Below are 21,448 nucleotides of genomic sequence, written 5' to 3' on the forward strand. Positions count from 1 at the left end.
GGGAGGTCTTTGGAGTCAGTTAGTAGGGAGAAGAAGGAGAGGCAAAACTCCATTTGAGCTGAGGAAGACAGGCTGGAAATAATAGACACAGAAGATGGCTTTTTGCTGTCCTTTGAATCCAAGGTACCATTCTAAAATGGAAAAAGTTACAGATCCCTCTATTGCACATGTTTTGAGGGCAGATAATCTATCATGTGCTTGAGATATAACACGTCAGAAAGTGAAACTTGTCAATGATGTTTCATTTTTTTACAATAGTGTAACAAAGCACTGTGTCATCAACTCAAAGGTTTATTTACAGCAGAATTCCCTATTATCCAAACCTTGGGTATTCAAATCTAGACCTCCTGATTATAGAAATCCATTGTCTCTCCACTGTTATATTAGCATAACATTCTGGAACTGAAATAGAACGCAGAAACAGAGTATCCATTTTTATCTCAATTTCTCATTCAGATATACTATATGTCCCTCAAAGCTGCTCAACCGCAAGCGATGTGGATAACATTAGCATAGCTATAGGCTTCTATGATTAAACATCAAATGTTAAATTGGCTACCATTTAATTTTATTCAATATTTGCAACTTTCTTTGATCCCAGATTACATCATTCATATATATGAAGGAATTTCTGGTGAAACACTGCATTTCATTATGGCTATGTGGCAATTCATCTGTTTCTAAAACAATACTGCATGAGCCTGCATTTACATCTCTGTTGCTTTGCACGTGACACATCATACTACTTTAGTCTTCATCTTTAACTTTATTTATTTATTTGTGGTATAGAAAATCTCTAGATTTTTCCAGTAGATAAATTGCTTTGATGAACAGACATTAATTAGCTGTGATTATCGATACTAACAACCATGGGGGAATTAAACCTGATCTTCTAACCAATACAACACAGGCATTAATTTGGACATGCAGCAACCTGATAGTTTGTGTTGTCTTTGGCTCTGATACAGAGAACCATGTGAGCAACAGAAACTGTACATATGCTGTTATGCTTGTGTTTAGAGAGGGTCAACCGCAAAAACTGATGGTTTTCAAAGTGCCAAGGAGCTATTAGGGAGAATGTGAGCTGGTGAAGGGTTGACAATATTGAATCCAGTCACCCACTTCTGCACTGTGAGAGGCTTCAGAGCAAAGTCACTGACTTTTGGCTGAGTATGGGTGCCCATAATAGTTAATGAGGACTGGGAGAGTTTTCTTTCACAGTTGGTTTAATTTTGGTGGCCTCAGGGAGGACGAAAATGCATAAAGGGTTCATCTGTATTCAAAGACTTGTTTCAGTCTTCAGACAATGGTCTCTGAAATTTAAGTGTTAAGTGTATTTATTTTTTGCATTATAAAATATTATATAGTTCTAGATTGTAAAAACAAAACAAAACCCCAGAATGGTCAAAAAGTAAAACTACTAAGAATAAATAAATATAGAAGAAATAAAAATTGAAACACAAAAACTAAGGACCAAAGCAGGCGTGATATAGGGGAACTGTAGTCCCATATCATGGCCTTAAAATAAAATAAAACTTTAAAGTAGCCATAGGAATCAGGAAGTCTGATTTTGATCTGAGCTGCAGGAAAGAAAGATTAACCTTCTCTCTCGCTCGCTCACTCACTCACTCACTCATACACAAACACACACAGAATGCTAGTACAACAGCTGTGTGGGGAATGAAGACATAATATAAGTATTGTGTATTGCATTCCACCCCAGTCTCCCAAGTAGTGCAAGATTGCAGGGGTTTCAGGTGCTTACTCAGGGTTCATGTTTCCTTTTGGAATGAGGGGCAGCAGGGACTGTGGTGGTGTCTTTGTGATATATAGTTTATTTACACTTATATACAACCTGAACTTATGGTGGAGGGGCTCGCAGCATTAACACCCCAAGAGGGTCTTGCTTCCTCCATAGCCACAGCCTTGGATTCATACAGAAACCAAAAGTCACTCTGGCTCTCTGGCTTCACAATCTGCAGCTTTTCTTCTAGCTTCTGTCTCACACTGCACAACTCTTCACTTCAGCCTTTTGTCTTTATAACTATCAGCCAGTTGAGGAAGGGGGGATACCCATTTTCTCTCTGGTACTGAGCCATTTCTTTTGTTCCCTTCATGGCCCGTTACCTAGGCTATCACCTCACCAGGAAGCTAGCCTGGCTATTCCAAGAATTAGAAGGGGGCCCAGGCATTAGAAGGGTCTTGGCATACAGCCTATTCCCCCTCCCCCCCCAAAAAACCTCAACACTCAGTATTTCTCCCAATGGAGCAAATGGCTTGGGAGAAAAGGCAGCACAGGAAACTCTTGCAAGCATTGTAGAAGGAATCAAAACACAGAGCCTTCTATGGCTGTTTTAACGTAAGTAAATTGAGAGACTGATTATAGCTTTCCCATGGGAATTGTCAGGTCTGCTTTTAGTCAACGATTAAGGCCAAGACTGTGCACAGTGGCTCTCCAGAAAGGAGGAGCAGACTGCAGTTTGTTTGTGGTGAAGAGGTAATGTTAAGTATTCTACTATAGGACTAGATTGTGGTTGGCTGTACTGCCATAAATCATCCAAAAGTGAGCAGAACAACAGCGTACTGAACTTGGTGGTGAACCTTCACATAACTCCTCCATCATAAACTGCAATCCAGGCCAATAGTGTGTGTCATGAACTGGCAGGACAACAGGGAGGAGGAAGAGAAGAGGATCCCAGTGAGGGGTGAAGCTGGGACTGGGACACACTGGGACAAGGTGGGGATGGGGAAGGGAAGGTTGGTGTAGGAAGTACTCATGGGGTGATTGAGGATGACAAGGGGATGAGGGTCACCAGAGCAGCAGGACCCAGAGCCAGAGGGGGCCCTGTCTCCATGAACATGGCAGGTGTAGGGAGCAGTTGGTGGGGTGCCCCAGGAGGCTGAGGCTGAGGCAGGCAAGGGCCCACAGCCCAGCTCCCTAGCTGGCCTGGTGGGGCTCATTAGCTCTGGGAGGTGATGTGTGATTCCTAAGCTATAACAGGTGAGGGTCACATGCCTCATCAAGCCCAGATGCTGCAATCAGCATGCAGAGGAGAGCAGAGATGAGGTGCTGTGTCTGCTCAGCTGACCTTAGTTGAGGGACCTTGAGATGGATGCGCCTGGATCTTCACAGGTCTGTGCTTTGGGTTTGAATCTGGACTATATCCTGACTGCTAGACTTCAGACTTGGTTACTTGGACTAACCCTGAACCTCGTTTACTGATCTTTGCATTTCGCTTATGTGGATTGACCCTCAGATTTTGAACTTTGGACGTGGCACACTGACTTGCCTCCAGGAGGCCAGGGGTTCAGGACAGTATGGTTGTCTATCTGTTCAGTGGTTGGCCCTTTTTAGGACAGAAATGCACTTCCTAGGACAGAAATGGTTGTTTGTGATAGTAAACCTCTGAACATGTGCTTAATCTCATGCAACTTCTCTGAAAACAATTACACATCCTGTGAGGAGTAAGAGGTCAGGTTTTTGAGGAAGATTCTTGAGGTATAGCTGCTCAGCTGGGGGAAGTAAGGGATTCTTGGGTAAAGCATCATATGTAAACAAATCCAAAGTCAGAACTTGTATAACTCAATGTACTGGCTACAATACTTTAGAAATTCAGTGGGCTTCGAAATACAAACACTTTGCTGTGTGGGCTATGAAGAAATCACAAAAATACAAATGGGAAATGCATTTACAATTGTCAAGCTTGAGCAATTCAAGGAGAGCCATTTAATTTGACCAGCTTTTTACATAACATTGTTCAAAATGTTTTACAGTGAGTCTATTATAATCAAAAAGTTTTGACTTCCAAACTACGTGAAGTTCACAAAACTCAGGTGAAGTGAAAACACCAGAATTTGAAGGACACGTGGAAGGCCATTACTGAAAGGTACTAACTTTTCTAGTCATAAATTAGTTTTCTGAACCCACAAGCAGTTTGTCAGATGAGACAGTAGATTGTTTTATAATGGGAGTCTGGCATGTACCTGGCTTACTGATATCACAAATGTGTATGTTTTATGTAGGGTTTAGTTTATCAACAGATGTTGAGAGTGAGGGCAAGGGGAGGGCAAGGGCTGTATGTATGTGAAAACGTGGAACGGGTTCGTTGGAGTCACTCAACCATTCATCCAACAGCTCCCAGGAAGAAGGCTGACAAATTTCTGATATCAAAAACAGCTGTCACAACACAGGGTAATAACTGTCCTTGTCAAATCCACCAATTAAATCACCAGACTGTCAATGTGTTCATAATTGATAGATACAACAATCTGAGTTATAAACCACCAAGGATTGCTAAGACCGGTTCACTTCCTAAACAATTTCAGAAGCTTAACCTTAGCTCTGCATTGCTACAAGAGAAACTGTAAAGGGATGCAGAGGATGAATGTGTGTGTGTTAATTTCTCTCTGTTTTTCTATCTCATATGTAACACACAAGGACATAATTCAGTATTATCAACTCTTCCTTCTTCCAAAGGTCTGGGGGGCAGGGGCAGGAATCAGACTGGAAACAGGCTATTTCAGGAGGCCAGGTATAAATAGCACCTCCCCTGCACACTTCAAATTTCCAACTACATGCAATTACTCATCAGCAGCACCTTTATTTTGTGTTCTATAGAGTAACTTGGGGGCTGAGCATTTTTCAGCCCAAGGGCAACATTCCTTTCTGTACAATCTTCTAAGGACCACATGTCAGCATGTGGATTTAGTCAGAGGTGTAAAGGGGCAGAGCAACTAATGAAAATGTTAATTTTCTGTGGGATATTTAATAGTTTATTAAAGAATAAAAAAGAAGAAATCCCTGGATCCAGAAATGGGGCAAGCACTCTCCAGTAAGAGAGCCCCAGCAGATATTTGAAATCACAAACATGCATCGAAGTGTGGAAATATGTCTATTAGATCTTTAAATACCCCTTTCTAAGTCACCTTCCCCATTCTTCCTCTTCCGCATAGCTGATAACAAACAGTTTTGTAAGGTAAAAAAACGATTTTACTTACAAACTCTTCAAAGGTCAGATTCCATATAGCAGTCAGAAAAACTTAGTTACAAAATGTGGTTAAAATGTTCTTAAAGTATTGGTCTAGAAACACAAAAATGGCTAGTATGTCATGCAACGAGGTGAGATCTGCATTACACATGGAGCTCACGTGGTAGACTAAGTGTTTCCAAATTATTTGTACAGAAACGCAAAGATGGTTTTACTAAAGCCATGTAGCTATCAGGGTATGGAGTGATCAACCCCAACATCCTTCATGGTGGGAAAAAAGGGAGAGAAGACAAAAAAGAACTAGACTTCCTTCCTTCCAAGGTGAGGGGGCATGGAAAAGCAGTTTATTCTATGGTCTTAACCCCTTCATGCATTTAGAGCAAAACATGCTGGTTATGAGGCTTAATTATCCCACACTTGTGACAGTAGAGTAATCAGACACATGCCAGACACTCCTTTCTGTTTTCCATCCAGATAAGTAAGAGACAATTTAAGGGTTCAAGAACAAATTCTAGCCAGGCAAAAACATTATTGAAGGGACAAACAGGACCAGTGAGGGGTCTAGCCTGTGGAGTTGACGTGTGGCCTTGGGAAAGGACCACATACAGAGGCCTAGATGACCACATTTAGCTCCTGGGCCTGAGATTTACCACCTCTAAATTTTAGTCAACCGAAATATAAATGGGTGACCCCAGGCTCTTGCACCATCCACCATCCTATTCATTCATTAGAACATGTATGGATAGTGCTGATGCATATCCATATGCATGGCGGGGGTGCTCTTTGTGGACAAGTAAATATAAATAATTTGTCCATCCCCCGCCCCCCCGAAGATGATTAAGTTGGCTGACAACAGTGTTGTAGTTACTTGAAGGTATAGAAAACCACAAATGCTATTGAAATTCGCTGGTAGCGGTGGCGGGGACGGTGGCAAATTTATCTTGGTTTATCAAGATTTAATGAGCGTTTCATTAAATCTTGCTGTGGCTTGTGACCCTCCTTCTGAATTCTTTTCCTCTCCGCCAAGAGAAATCCAAAATGTTAGACAAGGTTGATCATCCTAAAATTAGAGCTACGGTATGCATGAATTGCAATCACTTTTGCCTCCTCTAAATTGTGAATAGACTGTGACAGGGCAAGAACAAGGTTAGGAGCTCCTAACCATAAATAAAACACAGACAGCCTTTGAGGAGGCCACCGCTCACTGCAGATTTTAGTGCAAGTTGTCCGTTCTAAGTACAATGGGAAGGCTGAGAAAAGAATGAATACTCTTCTTAGAGGATGATGAAGAAAACAGAGGTCCCCCATGGAAGTGCACAATGTTTTCAGAGGAGGAATGTTTAGTGCTTTTGAGGAGCTTTGTCTTTTCATGCCATCTGGGTGGGCAGAGCAATTGTGCAGATAGATGGGTTAGTATAATATTCAAGGCAGTGCTAAGACAAACATCCTGTCAGTGCCATGATTTCTCCTTGTATGAAGGAATTTTCTCTCCTTCTCCTCTCCATGCCCCCTCCCTCCAAATCTGTTCTGTGTTTCCCTCCATAGCACATTGGGATATGGCATGGGTGGAAATCCCCTTACCCGTGTGCAATAAACACATATTTCCTTTTGTTTTCCTTTTATTTCCACCCACTTTTCTGCTCTTTACAAGATTTAATGTTACAAGGCGGTTCGCAACACATCAGAATACAAAAATATTCTAAAGCAACCAAGAGTTTTGCAGCACCTTAAAGACCAACAAATTTATTATGCTATAGGTTTTCATGAACTAGAGTCTGCTTCAAAACAAATAATAGCAAAACTGTCATGGATTCTGTTTAAAAAAAAAAAAAAAACTTCCTTTAAAAAAACAAACAAACTTTGTTTTTAGCTGTGAATTATTTCTGTGATGCCAGAGTCATAAAACAAGGTTATTTTTGCCTGCATACCCTTGTAGTACATTCCTAAACACAGGGAAAATGATATATGGTGCAAAACAAAGCGGGGTGATTAGCTAGTAAAGTATTGTTAGAATGTAATTCTATGTCATAAATTAATGAAAATGTAAAACGCCTTCACTGTTTGACTCGTGCTTTAAGCGTATTAACCTGTTAATCTGCCATTGTTAATCTAAGGAGTAAACTGAACTTTTGTCCTCCTAAATCAGGAGAACAAAACATCTGGCTCATATAAGAATGATGCTGCGCCTAGAAATTAAAGGAAGGGGCTTTAATTATGACTTAAAGTGAAAAGTCTTGTTTTGAAGTTGAATGCTGGAAATATATTATTCCAGTATCAGGGAATCTTTTGACAAGACTAAAGACTCGGTTAACTGTCATATATGAGACCATCCGAAATGATATAAATATAAATGGATTTCATCCAATAAGTTAGGATCTCTCACCAAAACCTCTTTGACTCCTGGGTCAGGAAAGCTCCTTACTATTACACTATAGAACAGGCTTCCTCAAACTCTTTTTTTTTTTTTAATGATATTTATTAAAAGTTTAAAAATTTATAGAAAAAAGGGAAAAAAACAACAATAAAAAGAGAGGGGAAAAAATAAAAAAACATAAAAAAATGTAAAAGCAATACAACAATACAGCAAAAAAGAAAAACAAAGAGAAAACTAAAACAGACATCCAATATTCCATATCTTTACCTTTCCTTTACTTGTTTCATCGACCTCCTCACACCTCCCTTTTTTTGTATTCTAGTTCAATTCACTATTTCAGCAAGTTCTTCCCATCTTTCTCAATTTTTATTCTATAATTTATCTTAACGGTCTAACCTTAAATTTTTCCATCTTAACCCATTATCAATCAGCTTTTAATTAATTATTTGTTGCATTTCTACTAAAACCATATAGCTTCATTCCAGCATCCTTCTAACACTCATTAATTTTACAATGTTTCTGTAAGTATGCTTTAAATTTTTTCCAATCTTCTTCCACCGACTCTTCTCCCTGGTCTCGGATTCTGCCAGTCATTTCCGCCAGTTCCATGTAGTCCATTAGCTTCATCTGCCACTCTTCCCTGGTGGGTAGATCTTGTGTCTTCCAATACTTTGCAATAAGTATTCTTGCTGCTGTTGTAGCGTACATAAAGTTCTATCCTTCTTTGGCACCAATTGGCCGACCATGCCCAGGAGAAAGGCCTCTGGTTTCTTCAGGAAGGTATATTTAAATACCTTTTTCATTTCATTATAGATCATCTCCCAGAATGCCTTAATCTTTGGGCATGTCCACCAAAGGTGAAAGAATGTATCTTCAGTTTCATTACATTTCCAACATTTATTATCGGGCAAATGATAGATTTTTGCAAGCTTGACTGGTGTTATGTACCACCTATAAATCATTTTCATTAAATTCTCTTTTAAGGCATTACATGCCGTAAACTTCATACCTGTGGTCCATAACTGTTCCCAGTCGGCCATCATAATATTATGTCCAACATCTTGTGCCCATTTAATCATAGCAGATTTCACAATTTCATCTTGAGTATTCCATTTCAACAGCAAGTTATACATTCTTGACAGATTCTTAACTTTAGGGTCTAACAATTCTGTTTCCAACTTTGATTTTTCCACCTGGAAGCGTAGTTTTTTGTCCAAGTTATATGCCTCCATTATTTGGTAATAATGGAGCCAATCCCGTACTCTGTTTTTTAATTTTTCAAAGCTCTGCAATTTTAATCTGTCATCCTCTTGTTCCAAAATTTCCCAATACTTCGGCCATTTGGCCTCCATATTGAGTTTTTTCTGAGCCTTTGCTTCCATTGGTGACAACCATCTTGGGGTTTTATTTTCTAACAAATCCTTATATCTTATCCAGACGTTAAACAGTGCTTTTCTTACAATATGGTTTTTGAACGCTTTGTGTGCTTTAACCTTATCATACCACAAATATGCATGCCAACCAAATACAGTATCGAAACCTTCCAAATCCAAAACATCCGTGTTTTCAAGAAGCATCCATTCTCTCAGCCAGCAAAAAACGGCTGATTCATAATAAAGTTTTAAGTCTGGCAGGGCAAATCCGCCTCTTTCTTTAGCATCAGTTAATATCTTAAATTTAATACGAGGCTTCTTGCCCTGCCAGACAAATCTGGAGATATCTCTCTGCCACTTCTTGAAACAGTCCATTTTATCCAAAATTTGCAGTGTTTGAAACAAAAACAGCATTCTTGGCAATACATTCATTTTTATCACAGCAATTCGGCCTAACAACGATAGCTTCAAATTTGACCATATTTCTAAATCTTTTTTCACTTCAGTCCAACATTTTTCATAGTTATCCTTAAATAAATTCACATTCTTAGCAGTCATGTTAACCCCTAAATATTTCACTTTCTTGACCAGTGTCAGTCCTGTCTCCTTCTGAAACTTATCTCTCTCAATCTCTGTTAGATTCTTCTCTAAAACCTTAGTTTTCGTCTTATTCAACTTAAAACCTGCTACCTGACCAAATTCTTGAATTAGTTCTAATACTCTTTTAGTGCTGGATTCTGGCTCCTGTAAAGTCAATACTAAATCATCAGCAACAGGCTTCCTCAAACTCGGCCCTCCAGATGCTTTGGGACTACAACTCCCATGATCCCTAGCTAACAGGAGCAGTGGTCAGGGATGATGGGAATTGTAGTCCCAAAAAACATCTGGAGGGCTGAGTTTTTGCCTATGCCTGCTATACATCCTTCTGTTCTTGCTATGTCATTTTGGGTAAGACTTTTTAAAAGAAAGGCAAGAATCTTAGGAAAGCTTTTGAAATGTTGTTGTGTTTCTTAAAACACTGTTGTCACTTTTAGTCTATGTTCTGTCCTATCATACCATATATCTCTATTATGTAAATATTGTTTGTTATTTTGAGATAAATTTGGTTTTGTGAAGACTTTTTCTGAAGTCTTTTTTCTTTATTTTTTTGTAAATGTGATACCTGTTAGGACTCCACAGGGAAGGTACATTTCCTTCAGAGGAGATACTATATTGCTGCTAACTTTGGTACAGTACTATCTAAATACTGGGGATGTGAGATTCGCCAAGGGAGGTGGAAACTTGACAAAAGATTAATTCAGCTGCAAACACATAAGACTCAGCAGTAAAATCATGCTCACTCCCAAAACCTTCTGGGCTAATAAAAAAAAAAGTTTTAACTGGGTGCCCCCACGGATTATTGTAGCTCTCAGCCTCAGTTCAGTGCAGTAGAGGATGGCATGGTGAGCTGGAGGCACTAACTTGAGCTCCCAGCAGGTAAGTCACTGCTGCTTACTGAGAAGGAGAGGGTAGAGGTGGCAGGGAGGGCAGCACAGTGAAAATGTACTGGCAGGAGCATCGGACTTAGCTCAGCTGGTATATTTGCACAGTGCCAGCCTCACTACTGCCTCCCCACCCCCCTCAGTGAGCAGCAACAAGTCGCCTGCCAGGAAGTTAGGTACACGCCTTCACCCCATCCAGGATATTAGTACAAACATATTGTATAGTGAACTTTGCCATATGTACAGAGTTATACAGTACAGTGTAATGGTTTGAGGGTTGGACTGTGACCGGAGAGATTAGGGTTTGAATCCCTACACAGCCATGAAGCTCGCTGGGTGATCATGGGCCAGTCACTGTCTCTCAGCCTAAACTACCTCACAGGGTGAGATCTTTGGATAGAATGTTGGTATGTTTCTATTTTTCTTAAGAGATCAGTCTGACAGTCCTATCTCAGTTACTGGATAATTTCATCTGGGAAAATATAAATGTGAGATAGAAGCTAACCAAACATGATGTGTGACTAGTCAATATTCTGGTTTGCCTCAGCTGTATGGCCAATAATAGTTGAGTGAAAGCCCTTCAAAGGGGACTTGGTTTAAGATTACTCTGAGGAGAAGAGATCCATAAATCCAGGCACTGATGAGTGGTTGGCAGTTTTGCTCATCATGGAAATTAAATACTTTCCCCCAAGGTCATACATCGGTGACAAAAGTGGAAGAGGACACACACATTGCTAGCAACATCTCTGTTTTTATTTTATTTTATTCTAAGTTGATCTTTCATTAGTTGTTCTAACCTGATCATTAAAGTTGGATGCTCCCAAGCCCGAGGAAGAAGTGGGAAGGTTACAATCGCAGCAGAAATGTGAGAATAATTGTGCTCTGTTGGGCACAGTGGAAGCTGTTGTGGTCCCAGCTGCAGACTGACAGTAATTTAATAGTCCCAGATGGAGCCTTGGGGATGATTTGATACTCAAGGCTGGCAGCCAAGGCCTGCTTTGGTACATTCCTGCTTTTGCACGGTGCTCTTCTACAGAATGGGAAAGGAGTAGGTATAGTACAATAAAGCAACTGATCTATTAGAAGATAAGCTGGGAGGAAAACAACAAAAACACCCAGAATCCCCTTAATCTAACCCCATGTTGCCACAGGCAATCACTTTGGCAGTGACAACAGTTATCTGAAGTGCAGAATTGTTTCAGCTCATGGGACACCTGCTATATCTGTTCAGTGAAAAGACATGGCTCACCACACTTCAAAAATTGGGCCATTATAAAAAGTTCAATCATATTTGTGCAGCATATGAGTAAATGTGCTTATTGCTTTAGATTCATATGTGCCGATGTCGTGGCCAATGAGATCTGTGCAATGAGATCCATGCATTGAGTGGGACAGGCTGGGAAAGAAAAATACAGTTGACTGTATAATCCCCATGTAATAACTCCACTTTAGTTACAAGCTTTTCATTATGGAATAAACATTTGAAAAAAAGGCTTCTGTGACCCTCTTTGCATGCTGTGTGAACATCACTCTTTCTAGTAATTAGGGCCAGCAGATCAATATTCTGAACAGTGTATTTTGCTAATGCTGTTGTTCTCTGGCCATTACCAAAAACCTGCTATCACCAAAGATAGAATTGTTCAATGGTTATCATGTGTTTTCCATTTTGTACAAGCAACAGACCTTACCCATTGATTTAAAAGTACTTTGTAATTTATTTGTAATGGATTTTGTGAAATGCGGAAGTTACGTTGGCATCTCCAGCTTGTTATTTATTTATATTTAGTATGGTTCACCCTGTTCCTAGGAGCTGAAATAGATGGCATGGTTTTGGTATAACCACATGATCACTACAATCCATTGAGCAATATCAATACATATTCCTACTTGATTGATGGAAAACTTTGGCTGAGTGACTTTAGGTATGCTAAGCAAGGGTGTTCATGTGCCCAGTGCGATAATTTTAAAACACTGTTAGGAGAGGGTGTACTGGTCTTTTTGCTGACAAGCCAGTCCCATAGGATTGTATTTGTGTATTAGGAAGGAATGGGATGAATCCCATATAACTGATTGCTAGCATGGTTTAGAACAGTGAAGGTGAATGAAGAAAGACAGATGGTAGGGAACTGTCAACTTTGTTAGTGTGTTGATTCCTGTGAATGAGTAGAATTGGGGGGGGTGTGCTATTATCATCAGCTGCAATACTAGTATTACAACATGTTATGTTATTTGTCTTTTAATCATATATTGAGTGGTGTGCCATTTGTTGTATCACTCTATGCAGTGGTGGCCGGTGTCCATTGGAACTTGTAGAGCATACAACAGAAGACCAAAATAAGGTAGAGCTAGATGCACCCACAGCCAACAGTAGGCAGAGCCAACTAATTCTAATTCAGGCATAGGCAAACTCGGCCCTCGAGCTGTTTTTGGGACTACAACTCCCATCATCCCTAGCTAACAGGACCAGTGGTCAGGGATGATGGGAATTGTAGTCCCAAAACATCTGGAGGGTCGAGTTTGCCTATGCCTGTTCTCATTGGTCACCATCTTCCTCCATATTGAGTTCTACAAGGGCAACATTGAGACTGAGCCGGAGGAAGCTCCACCCTCTAGACCCATTGTAAGCAAGCAGGCAGACAGACAGGCTGCAGCCGGCTGAGGGTAGAGTGTGATTGGTGGGGCTGCTAGGCCCTTGGTTGCTTTAATGGACCAGGCAGCACCACTGATTGGATGACTGAAGATGGCCTTTGGCTAAGAAATAAAGATTTGTGCTTGATTATACTTACTTCAAGTAGCAAACTCCCTTGGTGTCATAAAGCTCACTCCACTGGATGCAAAAACTAGTCTTGAGTTGCAGTTTTGCACAAGACCACCCACTGAGGTAAAATTTGAATTCAGGCTTCCCAGGTTTAAGAGGCAATTTTCATTTTATGTTTTGGGTATGGATACCTCAAAAGGAATGAGAGACTTCAAAATCCTCTAAATTAGAAATGTCTGGAAGTGCCCTTAGTTGATCGGCTAAAGTTGATCTATGGTTCTGAGCGTGCTGTTGTAAAGATGATCAAATACCATTTTGTAAGGCTCTTGCAGTCTTAAATATGAACAGATGAAGCATCTGAGGTTCTATATCCAATGTTGCCACAGATTTGCCCTGAAGGAAAAGCCAGTATTCCCCCCCCCAAAATATATATATATATATATATATATATATATATATATATATATAAAGCCTGACAACTTGTATGACTTCAAATGCTTTGGTACAAAAACAAACAGAGTAAGCAGGAGTAGTTAAATGCTTTTGGCATGTCTCACTTGTAAGATATAAGGTAAGAATTAAGCCAGAGGGCAGCAATAGGCAAATGCCAAATTCTTGTGGAAAGACATTCTAGGAGCACAGAGAACAAAATAAATGGTATCAGAGATCACAGATGGGGGAAAGCTGACATCACACAAAACTACCCAGATAAGAATAATTAAGAAACAGGAGGAAACCTGAAACAGGAGCTCACTGCTATCACACTGGAACGTAAGAAGAAAGCCCCTTTAAAGTCTTATTAATTTTGGCCTGCTTTGCCTCTAGAGATTTGTCATCTGTTCCTACTCATTTCAGAGCTTCTGATTAACCGGTTTCAATTTAAGCTAGTCTTAGCAGCCGTCCCCCCTCCTTCCCGTACCAGTAAGAGAGCTGCTTGCTTAAGATGATCTCAATCTTTTGAGTAGACCAAAAATAAGTGCCCTTCCTTAGTTGTGGCAGATTGATTTCGTGTGTGTATTTTTCTGTTTCTCTAGGGAATTGGCTGCAGTAAATCAAATTAAGAACAAGCTAAGCTTTTAATAGGGCTTCTTCAATACAATGAACTTTGATTCTTTAAAGTTGAAGTTCATGATCATTATTTATCCTGACAGTGTCTTCACAAGCAATAAAGGGAGGCAATTCTTTAATGGTACCAATTTTTAGTGGAGAATAAATTGCAGTCTGATGCCTTCTCATACATTCCTAGATGTGAAAGATGCAGGTTGCATGGTGTTACGTGACTGGTTTATTTTGGGCTCTTTTCAAGTACCTTCTTCCGTAATTATTAAGATAATTACCAAAGCATCTAGAATAAAATATCTAAAATTATTATGTACAGACCTGCTCCAGGATGCTGTCACAGAGATCTGATTAAAGACTCTTGGTTGAAATAGTATAGGGGCAATTATGCATCAGTATCATCTGATTACACAATGTGATGGCTTATAGCTGAATGTGAGAACTGTCTCTATTGAAAAAGCACTGTGCCTGATGTGAGATGAATGTTCAAGCTGTGGTCTTTTATATGTGCAACATACAAGCCACTGCTTAAAGCTGCAGTTAGCAAATGATGAACATGCATGTATGACCCAGCCTTTAGCTGGTTTATGCAGTGCCATAGCAACCCATCCAAGAACTATGCAACTGTAGGGTGCTTCCACTCCTGCAGTTATTTTGATTGATGCACCCTAAATGTAAGGCAGTTATGGAACACTTGGCACTTGCCATTTATTGCATTCTTAAAGTGCTTCTGCAGATGTAAAGTAAGCAGAGGAGATGCTATACCATGATTCAATGTTATCCCCTTGATAAAAGAGACTGTCTTTTCTGCAGCTACAGGAATGTGGTGCATTCCCTAGTTAAGGCTTGGGGAATGAACTAGATTCTTTAGAAATTGATAGTACATGTCAGGAGCCACCAAAATTCACAAGGGTGGGTGTGAATTCACATCAAGGGATCAGGGCCAGCTCCTGGTTTCTTGGGGGACTCATCCCTCCCTTTCCTCCTCAAGTTGCACTCCTCCTTCCTCTTCGCCCCAGCCCTTTACAGTAAAATAGACATTGACTGTTACGTCAACCTCTTATTGTCAAAGAAAACTAATCTAAACTTTAGAATTTCATTCAGTGATTGCCTTTTTATTTATTTATTTTCTTGAACAATATGGAGGTATAACTTAATTTGCAAAAATATGCACACTTACCTGGGATTAACTCTCATGGAAGTTAACTTCTGAGTAGACATGTAATTTGTTGGAATTATTCACTTCCACAATGGCAGAAGTAATTTATCTTATATCTAACCCTTTCACCTGGATTTTAAATTGATACACAACTACTCCCCCGTTTCCCCCCAGAATTTTGCTCACAAATAAACGAAGGCCAAAGAAAGTTTGAGGATGTCAATTCACAGTAGAAGCATCCTGCACACTCATTTGAACAGTGAAATGTTTGTGTGACAGTGTCATTTATCTACAACGTGCAAGAATGAAATCTCTTCAGAGCTATAAATTATTAAATTGATAATCAGGCAGACAGTATACAGGCACTGGGTGAGAGATATACATAACATTTCATGCAGCAAGATTTTCCTTTAAATGATGGTTATTATCCTGGGATGCCAGCAGCAAAACAGAACTCTTCTGTGGGCAAAACAGCATAAGGAACTTCACCTTCCTCAATTCCCCTTCATAGAGGAGGAAATAAAATTTTGATAGTTCTCAAGCTAACCAAAACACACCACTTGGAAGGTAACGCTCAACTGTGCAGGTAGAGACATTCCTGGTCTTGGATCATCAAGAAGGGGTAACTTGGAAAGGGAGTCTCTTTAAAGAAGCCTCCATCTTGCTGTATTCGGATTACTTTAACTGGAGAGTCCCACAACTTCTGGAAACATTCCTGAGATTGCTGAGGTGTTCTTTCCATCTCAGAATCAGAGGCTGGGGTGTTTTTGCTGCAGTTCTCAGACTTGTTATTGAGTAAATGACTCGGGTTGTCTAGCCACCTACTACCCCAGACCGCCAGTTCTGCTCATCTCTTTTGTCTGACCTTGTCTGGCCCACCTTGGCTCCTCAAACAATAACCAGCTTTGTTTGGGTGGGGGGATTTAGTTTGGGAAACCAGGGCAGGGTGAAAGTTGCTTTTGAGAAAATGCAGGACGATCTGATGACAAATCTTCCATATAATATGCAGTATGGCCCTAAGAGCCAACCTTTGTATGGTAGAGCAGCCCAGGCTCGGCTAAAATTGAAGGAGCTTGTTCCAATGAAGCAGGAAGTTTGGAGTTTTAGTTCTGAGCACTTAAAAAAGGAAATTAGCCACTGCCTGGAAACCATTAGTGATATCTTTTTATCTACATTTCAGTCTGATCCCACTCCCTTTGAAGTTAATAGAAAACTCTTCATTGTCCCACCATTGTCTCCAGTAAGATCAGGGTCGTGCCCCTTAGCTCGTAGTTCCCTAACAGCAGTTCCAAAAGCTTTGGAGTCACTGGTGTGTGTGTGTGTGTGTGTGTGTGTGTGTGTGTAAACCTCCCCTCTACAATTTCTTAAATTTATCTTGTAAGTGTGCAACTATGTCACCGGAATTCTCGTGTTACGATTCTCTTTGTCTTCATGCATAATCCTACACAGGAAGGACGAAACTTATGTGACACTGGTAAAGTTGCAGGAAAAAGAAACACACGTTCTAGGGTTTTTAAGGTGACACAACATCTTACTCTTTCTTGTTGCTACAGACTCCTGTAACTGCCATCTGCATAGAGAACTTATAAAAGAGAAACCATGGACTTCTGAGCACATTCCACGTCAAAGCATGGATGGAGTATTTAGAGGGCAAAAGTATGGGCGTGGTTTATGAAAATAAACCTGGGTTAAGGCCCAGATATCTCCAAGTAGGGTTGCTCTGTCTGAAACCCTGGAGAGCTGATGGGTGGATCAGTTATCTGATGAGCAGGATGGGAGTACTAAATTGTTCCATCCACCACCACTTTTTCCTCCCCAACATCTTCCTGACAGTCATTTTCCTAACAAATTCAACTTGAAACTCTGTCAGGAAGCAGAAGTTGTCAGTAGGTTATTATTTTATTATTAAATTTATATAGCCACCCAGCAATAGATATTTGCTTTGGTAGTGTGCAACTTAACAATGTTACAATACCATTATATAATAAATAAAGCACCGGTATAGACTATAAAAAATGTCCCTACAGGAGAGACCAACAGTACTTCATCTGGACTGAAACTCAGTTTATTTATCTGCATCCAGTCCATTGCTACAACCAAGTCCCTATTCAGGACATCCACAACCTCTGATGAGAAAGGGAGAAAGGGATGGGTGTCATCTGCATACCAGGGCCATCTCAGCCAAAATCTCCAGATGACCTCTCCCAACTGTTTAAGTGTAGATATTGTTATGAGTTGGGTGCAGGCGTAGGCTGTATGCCTGGATCCAGCATGGATTCATTTCCTGGAAAAGCCAGGCTAGCTTCCTGGCGAGGTAATAGTCCTCCAAGTATGAGCCATTAAGGTAACAAAGGCTGTAGCTCTGTGCCAGATTACCAATGCGTGAATCCCCCTCCCTCAACTCATTGGTAGCTAGAAAGACAAAGGCCAGGATTGAGTTATCTGAGCTAGATGATGATAATGATGATTATCAATCACCATCATCCACTTATATGCCTCAAGGAAATATACACAATATAATATACACAGTATAATAAAGCAACTCAAAAGCAGAAAATAACAGCAAATGAATTTTTAAAAAGACACAAAGTAGACACCCATGACAGAGACCTATTCATTCAACTGGGAAAGGTTGTTGGAATCATGAATCCAGCCAAGTGTTCATTTAGACCCTATTTACAGACTTGACTGTTTTCCCATCCACTCGTCCACATTCGGTTGAATTCAGCTGCCCCTGATTGTTTGTGTTGGGCAGCTGTCTTCCTTTCAGCTGGCCAACCTTGTATTCATCAGAGGATCTGTTTTGTGTAACCCTCACTTCATACTCCATCTTCAAACACCTTAGAGGAGCAACTAATTTCTCATGCTGGGTTAAAGCCAAAATTAAGATGAACTTACTTTGCAATGCGTGCTTTCCAAGAATCCTTGCAATTTGGAAGGGTTGAATATGAAAAATAACACTGATGGAACAGTTCAGATCTTTTGTGGCACTCTTCGTATTTGGGACAAGTGTCTAGGGGAAAAATATGGGCGTTCTACATTCTCTCTCTCATACTTCGGTTGATATTGGTTTGTATTGATTTGTTTTCCCTGTGTACTTTTCTTCTGTGCCTGCCATTGGTTTAAACGATAAATCTGAAAACTCTCAGCTCTCTGCAGCGGAATAATGTTTATGGGCTTAGAACATGGCTGGGCTGGCATGAAATAAATTTGAAGCAGCGGCTATCGCATTATTTATCATTTCTATAGCTCTTCTAACACTATAAAGTGCTCTTCTATTCTTACCTTGCTTGTGCTCTCAAGAAACCTGTAAACTAGGTTGGAGTGAAAGATAAGCCCTTTTTAGGCATTAGAATCTCCCGCACAAGTAACATTATGTGGGAGAGAGTGGAGATGAGCTCTCCTGTCCAATCCCCATCAATCTCTATGAGTTGGAAGGCTCATGGCCATGGTACCTCAAGGACCGCCTCTCTCCATATGAACCAGTGGGGACCCTGCGATAATCATGAGGCTCTTCTTTGTGTGCCTCCTCTACAAGAGGTCCAGAGATTGGAGCACGAGAACATGGCTCCTCATTTGTGGAAGGCTGTCCTCAGGGAAGCTCGCCTGGTGCCTTCATGACATATCTTTAGGCACCAGGAGAAAAATGCTTCTCTTCAACCAGGTCTTTGGCTGATTAACATTCTGTGGCCTTTTAAATGTCTTTGTGCGAGTGGGCTATTGGTTTGCTTTTGTTTTATTGTGTATTTTGTGTTCTCACTTTGTATTTTTATGCTGTGAACCACCTTGTGATCTTCAGATAAAAGGCAGTATGCAAATGTAAATTTTAAAAAATATAAACTTCTCTAGAAGGGAGACTTTTACATTCAGGGAGGCTCTCCACATGATTTAATAGCAGAAGCAGCAACTGCAGGCAGGATGGAGCTAGCATGTTTGTCCTTGCTCTCTGGGGGTAGAAGGGGCTTCTTAAACCAACACAGATGTAGAATGCTCAAATAGGGCTATAGAAACTTGTTCATGGCCACAGTGGTGATTACTGGTTTGAACCTGGTAAACTAAGTTTGAACAGGAAAACTAACTTTACTTTTTATGGAGTCCTTTAATGACACACTTGTGCTTGTTTGGCATCGGTTAATTTATTTATGTTGGGATGAGCTGAAGAAACACCCAGCAGCAGGTCATTCTCCACAGATAGTTTGTTTCATTGCTTTGTTTTGATTGCAGCCAATGATGAGAATCCCAGCTCCTTAAGCATGCTGTTGCAATGGGATTAAAATTTCAAGGCTTTGGTTACAATTTGGAGTATTTGTGTCTCTGTGCTATAACATGCATGCATTGTCTCACAGGAATTAACACTGTAGAACCTCCTTCCTACCTAGCATGTACAGAGACATTCTGCCCAGCAACTTCCTGCTTCCCAGATATGGGGCACAGGCAATACTGAGAACATTAGAGCAGTGGTTCACTAGGTTTGCTAGGGTTCCCAGGATACATTTCTTCTGGATTCACTTCCAGAAGGACACTAGTGTCTCCGTTCCTCAGGGCTTGCAAAACTGTGAACAGCCTGCTCAGTAGAAACCTGATAGTCAAGTCAGGCAATGTATTAGAAGCAGATTCCTCCAACATTCTTCAGCTTTGGTTCAAGCCCAGTTTCACTGTGTAAATGACCAATAAGTTTACCAGTCAATCAAGGACTGGTCCAAGTAGTAATTTTTGTACCCCCATCCCTCCCAGCTATCTTTTTCTCCCTTCCTCCCATCTGAGGTAGAGGCTTAGGTGGTGGTACTGCCTGTCAACTTCGTCCTCCAGAGGGCCGATCCACCCTTGCTGGCAAAACCCTGAATTTTGCTGTTTGATTGGTTCATACTTGTGCCCTTTCTAGATTTGCCCTGAGACCCTCTCCAGAAAACCCATGTTTCTTTGTCCATTATTGGGTAGTGCTTAGTCCAGTTTTGTGCATCTGCCTTGCTTTGACCTTTGTGTGTGCTGGGGCTCAGAGCGGCTGTTCCTAAGATAAGTTGCTAATGATGCTCTAGCTTCCCAGGGTACAGACAGCTGCCCTGTGGGGCTCAATGGAGTGGCAGGGCCACTGCTGCATCCACAGCCTAGCTGAACGTGCCAACCTGAGCGAAAGGTGGAGGCAGGCAGTTCGCTGTGTCAACCTGGAGCTGGCACAGTCATCTGCCCCCTCTGTCTTTGTGTCACTCTGCAGGTAGAAGCAACGAAGGCTGGCAGGGCTACAAAGAGGGACATCTCCACCCACTTCAGCACTCCCCATTCCAGTCTGGAGCAAAGGGGTTTTGGATTGCTCTGCTAGTGAAGTCAACATTATAAAAAGATATGTTTGCAAAATTTCATACCTATTGTTAAATGGAATACCATGCCATTTGCATCTGACAGATCACATTGCATAAAACTATTAAATTCTCTTTTGGTGACAGCATCGTTCCTCTACAAAACAATCTACCCCCAAACCATAATGTCATATCTATTGTCTTATTTTTGTTACTCATAGAGTCTGTTCAGGAGAATTTACTTGAAGTTATTCAGGCAAAAATAATCTTAGGTAACCTATCCTCAGATAAACATTGAAGCTTAATTCAATAATCAAATGGGTTCAGGGGAGCTTTCCTTCATAATGCCCTTTTCAGCTCTTTATAGAACCACGATTAGTATTGTGCAGTGCTTAAGAGCCTGCACTGGATATTTTAAAGTTGAACACAGCCTGGCTGGCCTTAAGCAAACTACCTCTCAGCACCCATCTGTAATATGAGGAAACTTAATTTTGTTGATTTACTTAAGAGATTTCTAGGCCACCTTTTTGTAAAAATGATCAGGGCAGCTTGCTGCACAAATGACAAAACAGCAACACATAAAAGTGCAATTAATACCAAACAAAGAAGAAACTAAGGCAGTAGTAAAGAAAAAAAAATCAGAAAAACAGATAAAGCCAATGTTAGAACCAGATCACTCTACATTATGGAAAGCCTGGGTGAACAGAAGTGGCTTCACTTGCTGTCAGAATGATATCACATGTAAGCTGTAGATGGGCTGCCATGACTGAAAAAATCCTCACCTAAGGACCACCTCATTACAGGTAGTGGAGAGATCTAGAGGAAAGCCTCAGATGATGAATGCAGTGTCTAAGCAGATGCAAATGATAGAAGGTGGTCCTTAAAGTATCCAGATTTCAGGCTGTTTTAGAGTTTCAAAGGTTATGAGATGTTGGTTCACTGTACAGACCAGTTTTAAAAAC

This window comes from Podarcis pityusensis (assembly GCF_964106645.2).
Source record: "Podarcis pityusensis genome assembly, chromosome: 1".
NCBI classification, from domain to species: Eukaryota; Metazoa; Chordata; class Lepidosauria; order Squamata; family Lacertidae; genus Podarcis; species Podarcis pityusensis.